General features: G+C 40.6%; 1 protein-coding gene across 27 annotated transcripts in view; it reads right to left on the reverse strand.

Annotated features, from left to right (window-relative positions):
- CELF4 (CUGBP Elav-like family member 4) overlaps positions 1–13,586 on the reverse strand; it is a 710,355-nt gene that overhangs the window by 13,772 nt on the left and 682,997 nt on the right. For 13 of the 27 annotated variants that reach the window (XM_088156399.1, XM_088156412.1, XM_088156398.1 and 10 more), the window contains one exon: positions 1,191–2,743. The exons of 2 other annotated variants lie outside the window; for them this stretch is intronic. The gene's annotated coding sequence lies outside the window, so the exon portion shown is untranslated. Of the gene's footprint in view, positions 1–1,190; positions 2,744–4,604; positions 4,691–13,586 lie in introns of those variants that run through there. 12 more of the 27 variants (XM_088156396.1, XM_088156397.1, XM_088156411.1 and 9 more) reach the window with 3 other exon arrangements.

A 13,586-nucleotide genomic window follows, 5' to 3' on the forward strand; every position in this document is an offset into this window, starting at 1 on the left:
GAGACTGCTGAATTTCACAGGGTTTTCCCCAAGCAGCAAAAGGAGAAACGTCCCGAGCTTTGGCCTCTATACTTATCAGCATGAAAAAACCATGAGCGTGAAATCAAACAACAGGCTTCAAATGGGAGCTACAATGACACTAATTTGTATGTACCATTATTTGATCTTCTAACCTACTAGGTTTAAGGTAAACCACACTGGAATATCAAGCAGACATTAAATGAAACAGTGTCATTAATTCAATCCAATGAGATACGTTTTATATAACAAAGGGATTTGTTCTGATACTCAAACAATGTATATTAATGAAAGAGTCGAAATAGATTCATTTTGTTCTCAAAGCAAACACATTAAGAAAAGCCATCAAGAAGTAAAGAACACGGCTTTTTTTTTTTTTTTTTTTTTTTTAAACTGTGCTTTATTTAGGGCTAAGCTGGAAAGCGTCATTCAATAATTACAGAAGATTACAAGGAGTTTTAGGGAATTGAGAGTGAAAGAGCAGTTGTATGGAACTGCAGCTGCGTTACACATCTGTACTTCCTAGCTGTGGGCTCAGTTTGCTTCAGTCCTTACTCTGGCAAAATGCTCGTTATATCCCCATGAGAGTTTTGGAAGAGTAAGGACTGCACGGTCAGGCCCAGTATGTAATCAAAATTAACATTAAAAAAAAAAAAGGAAAAAAAAAACAATAAGGAAAACAACAAAGAAAGAAAGTTCGAGATCGAGATAAAAAATACTGAGAAAAACAAACAAGATCATCAACCAAAAACAAGAGTTTAACCAAATAATAATCAAAAACAATTATCACACTGCTCAATCGATGCAAACAAGTGTGAGAATTATGTAAATCAAGTTTTAAGACTGTGAAAATAAATTATAATAAATATGATATACTTTAAAATATATGTGTTCTTAAATAATTCATTGTTTTTTCTGAGTCAGATTTTTTAAAGCAATGTCTTATTTTTAACTGCTCTAAAGTCATTTACCAAAGATAAATATCGTGCTTTCATTAAATAGTTTTCCTTGTTTTTTCTCTATCATTACAATTAAAAGTCCTACAAAATATGCAAATTTATTTACAGAAAACAGAGCCAGCATCTTTTTTTTTTTTAAACATCCCCCTGTTTTTCAAAATTCCTTGTAAACAGTTTCAGAAATTCTTCAAAGAGATTGTTTCTTTAGTTTACTTTTTATGTTTTTTTTTTTTTAGGTTTTTTAGGTTTTTTAGTTTTTTTTTTTTTTTTTTTTTTCTTTTTTAAGATTAAGGTACTAGGCTAATCCCTTGCCCTGAAGGTTTCTAGAGCAAATATGGAAGCTACTGAAGCATAGGATGATGGGAATTTTGCGGACAGCAGATCATGAAGACATGAAGCGTTTAGCTGTGTTTTGTTGTTCAAGTTAGAACTAACGTCTGATAAAAAGACAGCTGTTTTTTTTTTTTTTTTCTTTTTTTTTTTCCCATTTGCATTGTCTACAGAATTGAGTCTTGTCTTGTTTATTTTTTTAATAGCTGGAATGCTTGCAGTTAAAAAAGCTGCCAAAATAGCCATTTTTCTCCTTTTTCTCCTCGATAAATAACAGCATCCAACAGCAATTGGCAGAGAGTAGGAATTTATGCTCAATCTAAACTCTACAAAAATTACAGTTCTACAACATCTTTGTTTTTAGCATTAACGCTAACTTCTATGTAGTATTTTTTTTTGCTTTTTTGTTTTTTTTTATTTTTATGTTGTCTAATTTTTTTCTATTATATAGGTATTTTAAACTTTCTTTTTTTAAATTCTGTACAACTATTAGGATTTTAAATGGGGAGAGTTAGAAGCATTTACAAACCTTTTTGTTTTCCATTTAATATCAACCATCTTTCCTTTTTCTTTTCTATGCCTTTTTATGTACTTAATTATGTATTTATTTATTTACTTTTTTTTGCTTTTCATAGATATCCATCTTACCTGCCTTTAACAACGCAATCCTTGCGTATTATACAGAAAACCATATGAAAGCTTCATAGACTCTAATTAATGTATAACCAAAGAACCTCCCAAAGTATCAAAGAACTATTATCTTGCCGTTTTAAAAGCATTTAAGCATTTGTAATTTTTTTGTGGGTTTTTTTTGGTGTTTTTTGTGGTTTTTTTGTGTTTTTTTTTTCTTTTTGTGATTTTTTTTTGTTTGTTTTTTTAAGGTTTTACATATTTCATATAATCGCTCTCAAAAACTGTTTTAGGAACAGCTCAGAGAAAAGGAAAGAACTTCCATATTTTACATACAGCTACAAGTCTGCGGTAAAAAGTTTTGTCCTTTGGTCCCTATATAGCTAAGGAATGACAGATAAAGATGCTCAGTGACTGTTACCATGGGTCTCGCATGGTAACTGCATCCTTGGTGGCAAACAGGCACTCCTTTGCCAGAATCCAGGTTTGCATCTCCTGTTTGAAGAAAAGCCGCTGTGGTGATATCAGTGTCTCTTCAGAAATCCCGGTTTCATCTTCCTCCTGCTCTGATTTTACTTTATGTGTTTGTTTGTTTTCAAGCGCATGTCCTTCGAAGTCAGCAGATGTGATACTTTTCTTGAAGAAATGTTACAGTCTAAACAATCAAAGAGAGAATAGGTCTGAAGTCTTCAGCTTGACTGATATTTGCTGATATGTCAAAGGTGTAATCCAACAGTTCACTTTTTTTTTTTTAATATATATATACTTTTTTTTTTTTTCTAAATGTGGCCCATTCAGCTGCTGCCCTAAAAAATGAAGAAGATCATTGCAAATTAAATCAAAAAGGGGAGGGGGAAGTAGGGAAGGTATGGGGTTAATATTTGAGACAGGAGGGGGGAAAAAAAGACCTAAAAATAAAAATGAAATTAAAATCAAGCCTGTTCTTTTGGGCCCAATCCTGCTCCCGTTGAAAGTAATGGATGTTTTCTTCTCCCTTCAATTGGGACAGGATGGGGCTTCTGCTTTGGTGTTTTGCTTTTGAAGGCCTTGGCTCTGATTCTGCTCCCACTTAACATCAACAGAAGGATTCCCCTTGACTTCAGTGGGAACCGGATCAAACCCAAAGTAAGCAAGGTAGTCACGATCATGATAAAGAAAAACACAATTGTTCCTACTAGTAATAATAACAATAATGATAAAAAAAATCAAAATAATATTAGGGCGTGTCTATGTAAATATGTATCACTACACATGTGAAGACAGCGGCATTTTAATTATTTTTAAGCGCCGCTTTGCAACGCCAGATCACAATCTTGCTTGGCAGGCTTTTGTGGGGTGAAAGGCGTCAGGAAAGGGCAGTTCTATATTTTAATGGGGTGCCATCTTTGACAGTGTATGAGCTTCCTGTGGAGACATAGCTGCCAATAACATCTACTCCTTTGTGAATGTCAGAAAGTGGGACTTTGAACAGGCAATTTACAGGAGGTTAAATAAAAAGGACTGTTGGAATAAACGGGGTTTTTTGGGGAAAAAAAAAAGTAAAGCTAACATTTCTTAAATAAAAAAAATTATTAAAAAAATATAATCATGATCCGACTAGGCTTGACATTTAAGTAGGATGCTTAATCATTAAGGATTAGCTCTTATCTCCTTCTAGCAAGCAGGTTCTTCTTATACACTCGGTGATTTATTACATCAAGAAACTTAGAAACTGCAAAAGGTCCACTCTGGTGGAAAAGTGTCATGCGGAATATCAATCCATGCTGGCAGGTTTTCACACTGTTGGTTCAACAAACAGCAAACCGTACACAGCAGTCTAAACAATTACAACACCAAAAATAATAATATAATAAAAAAATAAAAAACACTCGTCAAGGACCCTTTTTCAGTTGTAAACAAAAAGATGCATTTTGCTTTTTGATCTGGATGGGTTTTTTTCCCACTCAATCCCTCCCTCCCTCTAAGCAATTAATTTTTGCTGGAGTTGCTGTAATATGGCACCTTAGAATTAGGATTTCTTGAAAAGACATACAATGAGGCTTTTCTTGGGGTTGCTTTTTTTGATTGCTATAGTTTGCAAACTACCATTACTATCATTAGTCTTTTTAGTTTTGATTTGGTTTTTCCGTTTTTGTTTTTTCTTTTTGTTTTTAATTTTTAGAAAGTGATTTGAAATATCCTAAGGGGGAAAAAAAAGGTGTCAATTGAAAAAGGCCCCAATTCTCCGGAAAAAAAAAATAATCACAAGATTTTCAGTGCAAAAAATTAACCACACATTTTTCTCTCTATTTTTTTTCCAAATTATCTGTAGTTACAACAATCCCATTTTTTTTTCTAAAGAATTAGGAATCCATCTTTTTTTTTTCCTTCTATGTGACATCTAAAGAAGCATAAAACGCTGACGAGAAATCAAACGACAAATAAAGAAACCACTGCAAGCACCAAAAACAAAACGAAAATGAGCACAGCAAAAAATTGTGGCAGCACAAAGTCAAAAAAGGCACATGTGATCATGACTGGCCAATCATCAACTGATACAACATCCAAGAAAAATGCTTCAATCACGGCACCTGCACGAAACTTGACGGCATGTCATGCAACCAATTCTTAGCTTGTTACATGACGCCATCATGTCACACTTTCAACTTCGAGTTGATTTGAACTTACGGCCTGGGGAACTGTATTCTCCACTTTCATGTCATTACGAGAACTTTTTTCCTAGCTCAGCGCGAGACTGTGGTGGATTTGACTGGCTCTTGGTTGGAATTTGATTGAATGACAAAAGAAGAAAAGATTTTTTATATATATATATTTATATATAGTGTGGAAAAAGGGAAAGGTGGGGAAAGAAGATATATATAAAAATAATAATTAAAAAAAAAAGTGTTACAAACACAACATCAATCAAAAAATTCTAATGGAAATACTTGCCATTAAACTATAGAAAACGAAACAAGAATGAGAGCAAAACAAACCAACTGAACAGAAAGAAAAGAAAGGAAAAGAAGAAAAGAAAATAAGGAAGAACAGAAAAAAAAAAAAAAAGGATGGAGGAGGCCTAGCCAGAGACACAGACATAAAACACACACTTAAATGTGGACACACGGTCAACAGTGAACAGGAACAGAGCGTGATGCAGCGGCTGCTGAGGAGGGCATGCACTGAATGGATGAGCGCAGACACAGATCGGTTTGCGGAGTCTGGAAAATAAACACATTCGCTGCCAACCAGAACGCTTCCGTTAGCACCGGCCTTCCCCACACCACCCCCAGCTCCTGGGCTTCCCTGGATGGCTGGCCAGAGTCCCCCGGGAGCCTCTCCACTGCCTCGGATCGGCTCCGGAGCAGGTACCGCTCTGATTTGGTTTACATCCCAAGGTTAAAATCGTGGGGGAGTGATAGGCCAAGAGCTGCTTTGGCTATTGAGAATAAATCAAATAAAGAAAAAAAAAAACCCAAAAAACCAAACAAAACAACAGCAACAAAAAAAGAAAACCAAAAAGGAAAGCAGCTACTGCTGGTTGCTGCATGTCCATTTAGCAGTTCACAGGACGGCGGGCTCTGAAACAGCAGTGCTGGTATGGTGTGGGAAGCAGACTTGTAGGAGGACTTGGATGATACAATGATCCCTAAATCAGCATCATTAAAAGAAGGACATTTACTCTTTTGGCATTTAGCTCTGGCCTGAATTGAAAAGATAATGGAAAACAAAAGGGATACAAGAGAGACGGGAGAGGAGAGGAGAGGAGAGGAGAGGAGAGGAGAGAAGAGAAGAGAAGAGAAGAGAAGAGAAGAGAAGAGAAGAGAAGAGAAGAGAAGAGAAGAGAAGAGAAGAGAAGAGAAGAGAAGAGAAGAGAAGAGAAGAGAAGAGAAGAGAAGAGAAGAGAGAGAAGAGATAAAGCAGAAAAGCAAGGAAAAGAAAAAAAGAAAAAATAAAAGGAGAAAGGAAAAGAAAAAGTCAAGGACAAAGAAAAAGGAAAAGGAATAAAACCTGCCAGGGGTTGGTTGCTACAATCTATAGAAACACCCTGTTCTTTTCCTGTGAAGGAAAATATCCCTTTAGAAAATGTCCCTTTACTGGCCCACGGAGTTTTGCCTCAGTAAACACCAAAAATCACTGCACACAACAGTACACTTGTCTCAGTCAGCACCCTGTTCCTCAGGTATTGCCTTTCTGTTCCCTTGGCAGGGCTCATATCTTTCCTAGCAGCCTATTTCTGAAAAGTCACTGCACACGAATGAAATTTCACCTCGTGTTGGGGTGTCACAAGAATATTGTTGGCAGTTCTTATCCTGAAGTCATGCATGCTGGTAGCAAAAATTCCTTCCCTGGCTTTTTGTTTGTTTGTCTTGGGTTTCTCTACTGTTTCCGTGAACTGAAACATGCTTTCTTGGCTACAGCAGTTATGCTTAGCTGACAAGAGACGGGGCTGAACTAAGCCCCTGATCTGAGTTCTGGCTTCAGCTCCACACTGTTCCCACAGTTGGCTGCTGTCTTGGTTGAAGCTGACTCCTTCTTGATGGCCTGGGCCCAAAGTCTTGCCCTTTGTTGATCTGGAAGTGTCAGCCTGAGCTTCCTGGGTTTGGCAAAGACAATAGACTGGTACGCCCAAGGCAGATGCAAGATCTGTGTCTACAGCTATTTCACAATCCAAGATGGGGAAAACTGTCCTTTTGAAGATAGCCCAGGGAAGAATTGTTGTCATTTGTGTCCCTAGGTGCCCAAGAGCAAATAGTGTCAGCTGTACAGCTCCTGGAAGAGGAAAAGATCTCCAGCATCCCTCTTACCCCTCTGGGCTTTCTGGCCATGTCATAACACAGACAAACAAGCAGCTGGGGGAAGGAAGGAGAGCTGTCAGCAGCCTCACAGCCAGACCTCTCTCTTTCCTAACCTCAGCTGCATCAGCAGGAAAAGGAAGAGTTAACAGGCTTTGATTCAGTGAATGGACAAAGGAGGCAGCAGGAATGGGAGAGATCTGCTGGAGAAAATAATATCCTGCTCTATTCCTGGCAAGTAGCAACAGCACATATATCCTGTCTGTGGCTGAAATATGGGATAGCACCAGCTGCAGGATCAGGAGTGGAGCTTAGTGGGTATAGTGGGTTTACACATGGATGCTACACTTAGGCAGCTGTCAAGGTGGGAGAGGTTCTTTGCTATAATTTTACCAAGGAAAATTTTTAATGTGCAGAGTGGGAAAGACAGGACTGGTCAATCAGCGACCACTGCTTTGGAGGTGGTACTACCATCCCTCTGCCTGTCCTCCACAGACACCCTCAGACACTGCAGACAAAACACACACACACACACACACACAAACATATATGTGTATAGATGAAGGATTAGGACTTGCTGAGGCTAAAAAAACAGAAAACAAAACAAAACAAAACAAAAAACCAAAAAACAAAAACCAAAAACCAAAGCCAGTTGAAAATATTCTTTCACAGCAAGGTTACATGTGGCAATCCTGTCTACCTAACTTGGGTCTGTATTTCAAGCACCAAATGAAGCTGCTCTTCTAAAGCAGGGGTCTGCAGCAGCTACATAGTCAGTGGACAGGAGAAGACACTTTGATAGCCTCTAGGGACATGTCCAAGGTCTTGCTTCACTGAACAAATCATAGCCAAATAAATCTGGTAAATGTCCAGCTTCTTTTTGGAAGCACCTAAGTGCCTAACATCCTGGGACTGTTCTCCTTGAATACTGGAGAGAGATAAGGGCTTGAAATCCTAATGGAAGTCAAGATGCAGACATTTTCATCTGAACAGATCACTCTAGGACAGCATTAGTGGAGACACGCAGGGATTTTAGGTCCCAATTCACTCATGCTTAGGAACTGTTTTAGATAAGACTGTGAGTCATGGACAAAAGGAACCAGTATCTCTCTCATGGTTATAATGAGGACCTTGACTGACTTGCTGTGAAGGGAATAGTTGCAGTGTAGGTCTATACCATCAGGGGAAATGAATCTCAGTTAAAGCCTTGGTTAGACAAACATAAATCTAGTCATGTCCTTGCAACCTGTGCTGTCAGCACAGTAGTCCTATTCCTACAAACACCTCTGTCACAGTAAAGCTTTTAACAGCAGTTTCTGGCTGTGAGGATAAGCTGTGCATGGTGGGAGACACTCACTGCCCATTTAGTGTGGTACTGGGTACTGAGAGAGCTGGCAGAGGTGATCACGAAGCAGCTCCATCATTTATCAGCAGTCTTGTTAACCAGAGAAGTCCCAGCTGATGTAGGTTAGCCAGTGCCATGGCCATCCAAAAGAAGGGCCAGAGGAGGATCTAGGGAACTACAGGTCTGTCAGCCTGGCCTCAGTGCTGGGGAAGCTCACAAAGCAGATCATCCTCAGTGCCATCATGCAGCACATGCAGCACGACCAGGACAGCAGGGTCCTGCTTGACCAACCTGATCTCCTTCTGTGACAAGGTGATCTGCTTAGCTGATGAGGGAAATGCTGGGAATGTGTTTATGTGGACTTCACTAAAGCCTTTGACACCATTTCCCACAGCATTTTCCAGTAGAAGCTAACTGCTCATGGCTTGGATGGGTGCACTGTTGCCTGGATAAAGAAATGGATGATGCTTGGGCCCAAAGGGTGTTGGTGAATGGAATGACATCCAGCTGGGACTGGCCAGTAGTGGTGTTCCCCAGGGGTCAGTGCTGTAGGAGGCTGAGGGGACACCTTATCACTCTCCCTCTGCAAGGAGGTTGCAGACAGGTGGGGGTCAGTCTCTTCCCCCCAGTAACCAGTGACAGAGCAAGAGAAAACAGCCTTGGATTGCAATAGGAGTGGATTAGATTGGATTTTTGGAATAATTTCTTCACTGAAAGGCTTGTTGGGCACTTTGAAGGGGCTGCCTTGGTAAGTTGTGGTGTCACCATTCCTGGAGGTATATAGAAGAGTATAGATGTGGTGCTTAGAGCCAGAGTTTAGTGGTGGACTTGTCAATGCTGGGTTAATGATTGAATTAACTTTTAGAGTTTTTTTACAACTTAATCAGTATTATGATTCCATGATACCCTTACAGCAGAGAGGTGATCTGAGAGGGGTGTGCAAGTGGCACAAGCCTAACAGTCCCTGACTATCTGGTGAGTGTCACAGGAGCTGACATTGTATATCTGCTAAGCTGCAAACGCAGCCAGCTGCAGGTACAAGCTTGCTCTGTGCCCTTCACAGGACCACACAATTGTCCCAACACTGCCACCATCATGGGGGACTACCAGGTTGGGTTCTTTTTCCATGCAGAAATCTACTGCCTCCAGTTCCACATAATTTCTACCATGTTTTTCCCCTGAGTCCTTATTAGTCAATAAGGTAATAATAATAATAAGGTAAGAAACCTCTCCCTGATGGAACTCAAAGGCCATCACTTCTTCCAGCAGGAAAGTGGCAGCCTCCTGTGCTCACACTTAAGTCTCTGATCATGCACATGCCAACTTTTTCACCTTTATACAATGTATATTAATCTCTGTTTACACACACCCAAAAACTGTTTGCACCCAGAACTGCAGTCAGAATCCTGTCCTTCTCTCTGCTGGAGCCTGTAGCCATGCACACCTACTGGAACAAACTGGAGATGTTTTTGCTACTGGTGATAGATCTTCACAGCTATTGCCTCTGAAGCTGATCAATATTATTAAAATTCCAGCCCATGTTTTTTTCCCCTGCCTTTTGTACTGTTTCTATAGCAATTTTCTATAGCTGTTTCCCCCTCTGTTTTTGCCTCCAGTGCTGCTGGATAGCTCTGCTTTCCTTTTGCCTAGTTCTTCTCTTCACTGTACCCTGATACCAACCCACGAGATTTCCCCTCTTCAGCAGCTCCTGCCTGGACTGTCTGGGCAGAGGTGGAAAAGGGAGGCAGGGCTCTCCAAAACACACTCCATCCCTATGACAACCACTGCTAAGGCTGTGTGGTGAGCCCAAAATTAGGAGCCCAAATGGTGTAGAGTGGGAAGGGCAGTGTGGTGAAGGGGACTTTGTGTCCATGCTGGGATTAAAAGAAGCCTGAAGATTTACACTAGACATCAATGCATTTACCTGGACTCTTGGGGTGCTATTGTTATTGTGGAGGGAGGGGGAAGAGGGGGAAGAATGTTTTTGTCAGGTGCTTCAGTTATAACATCTGAAGGTTAAAAAGCAGACAGATTGTATGTATGAATCTTTATATACATGAAAATGCACACCAACATATCCATATGTATATGTACAGAGGTATTACATGTACATATGTATCAACAGAGACAATTGCACACACAGAGACAGAGAAGCCAATGTGATCTAACAGGGAGATGGGAGTCCAGCATTTCAAATGCTAATGTTTTCTTTGTTGTCTTTTTTCTTTTTTTTTTTTTAATATTGTTGATGACCCTGCCTCATTTTTCCCATTTATAAATTTGAGGTGATGACAAAAATTACCTCTTAAATTGCAATGCCCTTCTTTCAAATAATTGTATGACTTACTTGCTGTGCAGTGTTGTTACTAGGATTGCTCTCATTTAACTATGTTACATTAAGAGCTAGTTGAAAAATTACAATTATTTTCTGGAGGAAAATAATGATTTTGGCTTTCTTTCCTGTGAATATTTTAGTTGATAAACAAAGCAAGTCTGGGGTGGGGGAGGTGGCCAGAGAAATAGATTAATTTTTGCCTTATTTTTAATCAATCTGAAAACCAGTCTATTTTTAACAGGAATTTAGTGTCTTGAAGTCCAACATTTTTAATCATGACAGTTACGTTTTTTGTGCTGTTTGCATTTATTTTTTAATCTACTGGAATGAAAATTTGCTGCGGAAACATCCAGTTTGGTCAAAATGTCACTTTTTGGTCATCCCCTCCTCCCCCAGCTGGTTTGATGAAAAATTGTCAGGCAGCAATAGCTGTGTCACCTCTGATTTATCTATTTTTCTAGAGCCATTAGTCTCAAGCAGCGGATGAAAAAGCACCACAACGGAGCAGCTGCTCCTGGAGAAGCCAGCCTGGGCAGTCAGAAAATGTCACTGGCTCCCTGAGCAGTGTTGCCTTTTCTCACCCAGCAGTGGCAGAAGAGGTGGCCACAGGGTGGTGGGGGTCACAGGGGTGGTGGGGATGCTGTGAAAAGGATGTCGAAGTGTGTGGGAGCAAGGGCTGGGCTGGGCAGAGTGGGAATTCAGGGTGGGCTGGTTGCAGGAGGGAGCTCTGCCCACCCCCAGGGTGGCTGCTGGGAGTAACTAAGGGCTTGGCAAGGTCTGAGTGGTCACAGCCCTGTCCACCCTCCTCAGCAACACCCAGAATTTACTTGCTGGTGCAAACACAGCCGTGGTTCTTTTCCTCTCTCAGCTCTGTTTTGCCAATCAAGAGCTTTGCAGACAAAGACCAGTGAAATAAACTCAGGTCATTTTGGGAAGCAGTGATGGTAAAGGTCAAATGAGTGTTAAATGGCTACTTTTGCAGCAAAGGATGTAGCCTCTTTCCCTCCCACTGGCCAAATCAGTGGGTCCTGTGCCCTGAGGAGCATTTATCCTGCCTCATACAGAGTGCTCACCCCTGCTTTTGCTGCAGGTGAATATTAGGTGGGAGAGGAAATTAAGCTTGCCTTTCTGCATACAGTGAAAGGTTCTTTATTACAAGAGGGCCTCAAGGAGTTTTCTATCTCCTGAGCATTGTACCAACAGTTTAATTAAAAAAATGTACATGGTTGAGAACTAAGTCTAATTGGGAAGCTGTAAGAAAGCCTCTGTGACTGGTCTCTGCTGTTTCTGCTTTTTTCCCTTTATAGATTAGCTAGACCTTATCAAAATGCTGATGAAACCAGTGCTACACTCTCCTGCTTTTGTTGCTGACAGTTAGATGGGGATCCTGCTCCCCTCTTCCTTTCCTCAGCAGGCCCCATGGATGACATCAAGACCCTAATCAAGTCCAGCTCCTAGATCCCAGCAGGTAAATTAAGCTGCTTGTGCCCTCCCAGGAGGTTGCCTGATACACCCCACCAGTGACTCCAGTGTCTGCCATAAGAAACGAGAGCCCACAGCTGCCTGCCAGGCTGGAGGGGTAAGAATTTGGTCTGTAGTTCCTCCCCAGGTACAGAAAGGATGTATTGGAATGGTGCTTGTGTGGGGTTGCAAAAGGAGGAGACTCCAGCTCTTCTCCAAGCCTGGCATCCCTTTCAGGGACTTGTTCTCCAGTGACCCTCTCAAGGCTGGTCCTGTGCCTTGAGAGGCTGCTGGGTCTGCTGTGATGTGTCCTGGGACTGTTCTCCAGGGGTGAGATTTCACTCTCCTTCTGCCAAGGCTGTTCAGCTGCATGCCCAGTCCCTGTACCCCTTTAAATCAGAATGCAACCAGAAACACAAACTCCCAGCTTGCAGCACTCAATTACTTCTTCTGATATTTTATTTTTTTTGCCTGCAGCTTCAAATTACCTTCAAGGTGCACAGTGCAATTAGCTAAAAATATTTCCTGCTTCATTTTAATTGCACTAAAGCTCTGATGTACCTCCAGTGAGGAGCAGTAAGGTGGAAATTGGTGCCCCAAACATTTCAAATTGATTAAAGTCCAAGATGACTCAATAAGCTTACAGAGTTCTATTAATTATTAAATATTAATACTTTTTTTGTTAAAAACCCCACAAACATTCTTGAAGCCAAAGTCTGTATGAAGCTTCTAAAAGAAGATACTTTTACTAAGGAGATGGTAACTCTTCCTGAGTTGGAGAAAGGTAAGAATTCCACCATAGAGTTAGAGTGGCTTCCATAGGAAGAATTCACATCTCTTGGCAAATTTTAGTATCTCAGAATTTGATTCTGAAAACACTTATGCATGTGACTTATGTCTGTGACTCATTTCACTGCTATAGCTGAGGTATTTATATGATTCTAATTTAGAACTGGATCACATTTTTGTTCAAAGCCTTTCTGGGTGGAAAATGCAGGTGATCAGTCAAACATTATCACTGCTTAAAAATAGTCAAAACTTTTTGTCTGAGAATTTAAAAAGAAATCCAAAACAAAACATTTTTTTTCTGAAAGCCCTGAAAACCAATGTACTGATTCCCATGATGCCTGGATCATAAGATTACTTCACTGTACTTTGGAAAGATTATTGAAAATAAATCCCAAATACTATTTGCATCCAGTTGAGTCTGATCAGTCTCAGTTCTTTGGGTTTCTGGTTCATTGTCACCTCAGATAGCCTGTGCTTATGAAGCATGTCCCCTTGTGCTGGCTTGGGAGTGCTATCATTGCCTGATCCACAGAGCTGAACCAAGCAAATTCAGCAAGTTCCTCACCAGTCTCATACAAATGTTAACCTAAGCCTGTGCCAAGAAGTTCAGGATTAACCTGAATGAGGAACGGCAGTGGGCAAGAGGTGGGATTCAGTGCATGCCTCCCCCAGCTCCGTGGCTGTGAAGGAGGCTTGATTGTGGAATCCAGGGCAAATATCAGAAAGATGCTGCCCATGTCTGCAACTTTCCCTCCCTCTTCTGTGCTCACCAGGGCAAGAAAAACTTCTGACCATCTCCAGAGCAGCTCATATTGGCAACTGATTCTTACACAACTTTGAGGGAGATTGAAGGTGTTCAGCCTCTTGCCAAAGGGCACACTGTGAAGATGAATCTCAGGAAAAACCTGAACCCACCAGCCCCTCGTTGCTTGAGTGCTTCCTCT

This window comes from Sturnus vulgaris, chromosome Z, assembly GCF_052056855.1.
Source record: "Sturnus vulgaris isolate bStuVul1 chromosome Z, bStuVul1.hap1, whole genome shotgun sequence".
Taxonomy (NCBI): domain Eukaryota; kingdom Metazoa; phylum Chordata; class Aves; order Passeriformes; family Sturnidae; genus Sturnus; species Sturnus vulgaris.